General features: G+C 38.3%; 1 pseudogene; it reads right to left on the reverse strand.

The window, feature by feature from the left end:
* Positions 1–947: 947 nt before the first annotated feature.
* LOC132231917 (large ribosomal subunit protein eL15-like) lies at positions 948–5,756 on the reverse strand (annotated as a pseudogene).
* Positions 5,757–6,120: the final 364 nt, after the last annotated feature.

Here is a 6,120-nt window from a genome sequence, read left to right on the forward strand (position 1 = left end):
GGCGTTAACCTACGCCGCCATCTTGGTTTCTCTAATCGGATATGCTTTTTATTCATTTTAGAGAGAGGAACGGAAAGAGAGAGCACAAGAGTGAGAGAAACATTGATGTGAGAGAGAAACATGGATTGTCTGCCTGACTGGAAATCAAACCCACTACCTTTCCATGTTTGGGATGAAGCTACAATCAACTGAGCCACACCAGCCAGGGTTCTCTAATTTATTTTTATGCCCAGCAAAGAGAAGATGCTCAGTAAATATTAATTGAATGTGAATACAAATAATTTATTATATTTTTACCATAAATGTTATTTTTTAATTGTCAAATTATCTAGCTAGTAAACTTACATTCACATGACTCTATACTATTTCTTAGTATAGTATACCATTTGTTCCATAAATGAATTTTTTGATAGTTTCAGATTTTCCTGAAATCAAATCAAGTAATATTAGAGGAAAAGAATATATATCTGAGGAGTGGGAAATGAAACTTATTTTTACACTTTAAGACAAAAGGTCTTAAGGTTCTTAAGGCCATATGTTTATCTTATGATCTTACATTTTCATCCTCAATGCAAATTGGAGAGTAGATTGCTATGAAAGTCTTAGAGTTAAAGAAAAAGGATTTATATTGCACTCAAACTCTTGATATTTTTGAACCAGAAGGGATTTTAGAGAGATCCAATTTAATATTTTCATTTTCAGACTAGGAGAGGGAAACGTGAGACATTGTTGCCATTAGCACTATGTGTGTGTGTGTGTGTGTGTGTGTGTGTACAGGATGGGGCAAAAGTAGGTGTACAGGTGTACATGTAAAAAATAATACAATAATTAATAAATAATAATACAAAATTAGCTCTATGTTTCTCCTACTCACAACTATAAATCCAGCATGTATTCAATGCATTGGATATTAAATGTGCATCTAAATGCTTTCTTTTTTGACTGTCCCAAATTGTTTATTAGGAAAGAATTTTACAAACATTACTTATAATAGCGGTAACAGTGGAGCTGGAGAGTATTGCGCCTTCTCCAAGGTGCACCGTGAGAACCACAGTAGTGTTGCGGGACTTGTGGTCCTTCCCAAGGCCATGGCTCTTGGGGCCACAGATGTCAGCCCTCCATCTCCCTGTGCTTGTAGACTGGTTTGGTGATCCACTAGGCATCAGGATTTCTTCTGATAGCCTTATGGAATGGATCAATGTGAATAACCTCATAGAATCTTCACCAACCCAATAAGAATTCAGGACTCTCAGAGCCCTACAGTGGCATCCTGCTCGCTCCAAACTTTAGTGGTTAACACAGTGATGGACAGGCTTGTCGTCGCACCCTTAGGAACAGGGCATTTGTGGCCACCACGGCTCACATGAATCTGATATCCTAAGTAATAAAAGACTAATTTGCAAATTGTCCCCTCTACTGAGAGTTCGACCCAGAGTTTGACCAGGATGTGGGGCCGGCCCCTCCAACTAGCCCATCCCCGATCAGGGGCAGGGTGGCCTGCCGACCACCTGTGGCCCCTCCCCCTGGCCAGCCGGATCCCACCCACGCATGAATTCATGCACTGGGCCTCTAGTATGACATAACCTTGCTTTGCCTTGCATCCCAGCCTGTGGACTTTGTTTGCGGGGGGTGGGGGGGGGGCTGAGGGTGGGCTCTGTGGAGCGCAGAGAGCGGATGGTACTGTCAGCAGCGCACCCTGAGAAGGAAGCGCATTACATCTGACTGCTTCTTCCTCCATAGCTTCTGGATGTACTTGTAAGTGCCCCTCTTGGTTTACTGATGGCTGTGGCCAGATGGAAGGGAAGAGCCTTTCTCCCACAGTCCCCTTTAGGTTCCTCCCCTACTTCAGCAAAACTCTTTCAGGTAGAAAGCTGCTGCTGCCTGGAGTCTAAATCCTTTCCAAGTATTGCCTCAGTAATCCTGATAGCTACCTGATGAGGTATGTATAGTTTTTATCCCCATTTTATTGGTGAAAGCCCAAAGGGGTTAAATAAGCTCCTTATCCTCATACAGCTAGTAAGTGGTAAGGTGGGAATTTGGGTCAAGATATTTAACTTCTTCAGCTCTCTTCCTTCATATGTGATATTGACTCTCTGATGAGAGCCCAGAGCCCAGAGCTTTCGAGCCCTAATTTCTAATCCTCTGTTTCCATCTTCATAGTCTCTGAAAAGTTTGGGGATGGCTGGCTGAGTGTTCAAGTGAGTACTAGATAATAGAATGGCAGTGAAAATAGTGGCGGATAGTAATGAAAGGGAGCTGGCAAAACTGCTGAAAGGAGAATAGGATATAAGTGACATTTTAGGAGAAGGATTGGTCGAGTGGAATTCTAGAAGAACAAGCAAACATGAAATTTTTGAAAGAAAAGAGCTCTTTCTGAGTAGTCAATGAGATGATATTTGTTCAGAAGTCTTTAAGCTATTGTCCTTGGTGTTGGAGAGGTGGTCCTTCGCAAGATGAGTGGCAAAGCACGAGATCATTCCAAATCTCATCTGTGAAAATCTCTATTTCATACCTTCCTCCTCTGAAATAAACCTGCTACTGTGGGTGTTATTTGTCTTTTGAAAGGTCCTCTCATGTGATACTGGAAGGACACCTAGACAGAGGGCATAAAAGCCACTCTTCATTTGCCTTCTTGCTGAGCTGTGAATATTTAAGAGATGAGACATAAAATAATTACTCTTGGTGTTATTTTTCCTTATGAGGGGTTCTTTCATAGATGACATGGAGGGAAAGTAGGAAAGGACACACAACTCTGTCTCTTTATGTAGCTTTCTGCATAATTCAGGGTGATGCACTACATCTTTATTTTATGCCATTGAGTATTTTATGCAGGCAGTTGAATTGCTTGAAATCTCTTAGGAGAGGTCTTAGTAGAACCATCTTAGTAAAGTGGCACTTTGGAAGAATTCAGAATTATTTGAAAACTCCAGTTACTAAGGGATGCCTTATAAACCAAATTATATGAAAGGAACAGTTAAATTGTTTGCCACAAGTTTAGTGTAAAGCCCAGTTTATGGATTTTTTTAAGGCAACTCACTAAAATCATGGATTAAATGTGTATTTAAATAAGAGAAACACAGGTATAAAATTATACTGATTATGGTTTTCTTTTGTATTGCCATTTTGAAAATCTGCTTGAGCCACATAATTTTAGGCCCAGAAAACAAATTTATGACTGAGTTGGCCTTCTAATTGGCAATAACAAAACAAATCATTCTAGTCAGAAGTTACACATAAGTGTCTTACCATCAAGATTAGCCACTGACCCATATGACCTAATTTTATGAATGACAATAACTCCAGTTTGCTGATTAATGATCTAGGAAATGTTAAAGTCAGAGGAGAATATTAGCATTTTGCTGTCTTATTTGAAAGGATTAGCATTATAAGATTAGAAATAATGTGTTCTAATAGATGGATATATGTACTAAGATAATTATCCTGAGGCATGTTAATTTAGCTTTATTATGCACTCACTGTTAAATGACTTTCTTTAATAATAAAACACAAAATGCATCTAGTAGCTCTAGAGTGCACAAATTTACTAGGAAATGGTGGAAGGTGAAGAATGTATGATAATGAAATAAAAATATACACTGTTAGAGGTTGTCTTTTCTAGCTATCAAATTGTTGCCATCTTCCTGTCCTCAGATCCTAGAATAAAATCTGCTATTGACAGTAAACTGATTTAATGAAGGAGTGTTAAATATTCAATTAAGCAGCAACTCTGCTCACATTTTATTAGCATAGTTTTGAAGAAACAAAACAAGTCTACAGAAAGACAGAGTCCCAGTTACAGGCATAAAACAAGTTCATGTCTACATGTCATGTACATACTGAATCAGGATTAAAATATCTGGACTCTCCGTATGACACAGTTACAGTGTAGAGCCCGAGGGCTTGTGCTTAAAAGACTGGCTACATTACTTAGTATTAAATATTTCACTGCCAGCGGGGCTGGACATATTGCCACTAGACACAGTCTAAAAAAGCTACTGCGCAGGAAAAGATTAACTTATTATTTTTAAAAAGGTAACTTATAAAATTATGGGAAATACATGTGAAATAAATGAGGCAAGGACCAAGGAAAGAACTTGTAAAGTAAGATGTTTGATTATGTGCTAGAATCAGAGATGCTGAATACAGTAAAGAAAGTCACCTGTAAAATTATTGTCTCTTGAATATAAACACAGATGTTTTCAAGCCATGAATGAGGACAATAAAACATCTATGAATAAATGGATTTTTCTTGGGTCATATAGATAAATGTTTTAAGCAACAGCACAAAACAAGACACCCTACCCAATAAACAAATAAGCAAAACCTCATGCCCCTTTCTGCCTCACCAAAAATGTTTGATACTATTAATCTAAATCCACATAATCAATTTAGGTATTTGGTTTGGAAACCAGACAGTGAAAGTGAATTATATATTCAGACATCACCTTTTCTCTTTGGAAAACTACCAATACATTTTCATTACATTTGCTGTTTGTTTGTTTTTAAATTTTTAACCAGCGTTTATTTTAATAGTTTTATCTAATTCTTGGCTCTTGAATGTCCCTGAAGAAGTTTTTGAAAGATCATGCAAAATGTCACTCCCTTTGGAACTTCCATGTAGCCAGCCCTTGGAGAAAAATGCTTGTGAGTAATTTTTAGAAAAACACATATTCTTACTGATTTTAGAGAGAGGAAGGGAGAGAGAGAGAGAGAGAGAGAGAGAGAGAGAGAGAGAGAGAGAGAAACATTGATCGGTTTCCTCCCATATGCACCCCAACTAGGGACTGAACTCACAACCTGGGCCTGTGCCTTGACCGGAAATCAAATTGGTAACTTTGCAGTGCATGGGATGACACAACCAACTGAGCAACACTGCCTAGGGAGAGTTGAGTAATTTTCATGCAGAGAAAAGGATACCAGCTGAGTGGTCGACTATAATTCAATCAGGAAGTTCTGATGGCATTCTAAAACTGGAAAGTACAGTTTGAATGCTTTATGAATAATACCACATTGTCATCATTGAATTACAGCTAGTATTTTTACTTGAGGACTAGGAATACTAGGAACATAAAATAATTTTATAGCCAGTCAGAGGTCTTTAGTGCATGCCACAAAGAAAAATTATAATGTGTGTAGGAATGAAGGCTTTCCACTGGTTAGCCTGTGAAGGGAAATATTTTAATCTAGAGGACACAGTGATCTGCAAAGCATTATAGGACTTGTCTTAAGAGGACAGGGATGAAATGCTTTGGAGGACACCCAGGTTACTAGAGACACTAATCCTAGTTTGCATTTATACTTGAATCAGAAAAATTCCATTGAGACTAACTTTTCAGCAAGGGAATATTATCTAAACAGAACACAGTCATTTCAGCTGTTAGATGAAAAACTTCTATTTTATGAGCCTAGAGAGAAGTGAGTTGAATGTTATCATAAGATAACACATGGTCTCCAGGCATCCAGGGTGCTGATATCTCACATCCCAGAACAAGCTCAAAAATCCTTAGGCTGCTTGATAATTGTCAAAGCTTTTTTTATTTTGAGCCATAACCAATTATTTATGTAAAAGTATACTGTAAAGATGATAGTTGGAGAGCAAGAACATGAAAATGTTTTTTTCTAAGCTTGTTAAGATTAATGAACCCTCAAAAATGTTATTAACTTTGCAGAATGAGAATGAGTAGCAAATCTAAACAGCTCTGCATTTAAAATACCTTGGCTTTCTTCTCAGAAGAATGAATTAAGTTGGTACTCATGACTGAGTCAGAAATGAACTACAGACAGGTGTTGGCAAACTTTCTCCTGCATGGCTCACCCCAGAGGTACCTTAATTTTTCTATGAAGCCCTTTTATTCTAGGTTTGTTCCTTGTTCTTGTTTGAGTGGCATGGGTATAGGAAGAATAAACGCCCAGTAAGGCTCATTATTCAGTTCCTTGGCATCATCTTGGGTTTCACTATTTTTTAAAGCCCAGGGATATGTGTTCTGCCTATTGTCCTATATAGCCAGAGCCCTACTAGAATGTGGTGTTTCATCTTTCCCAACCCCGCTCAGTGAGAGGGGTGTAAAGAACCTGAGAGGACTTTCCAGAGTATGCCACAAGAAAGATTGGGAGCTGGAA

This window comes from Myotis daubentonii, chromosome 3 (assembly GCF_963259705.1).
Source record: "Myotis daubentonii chromosome 3, mMyoDau2.1, whole genome shotgun sequence".
NCBI classification, from domain to species: Eukaryota; Metazoa; Chordata; class Mammalia; order Chiroptera; family Vespertilionidae; genus Myotis; species Myotis daubentonii.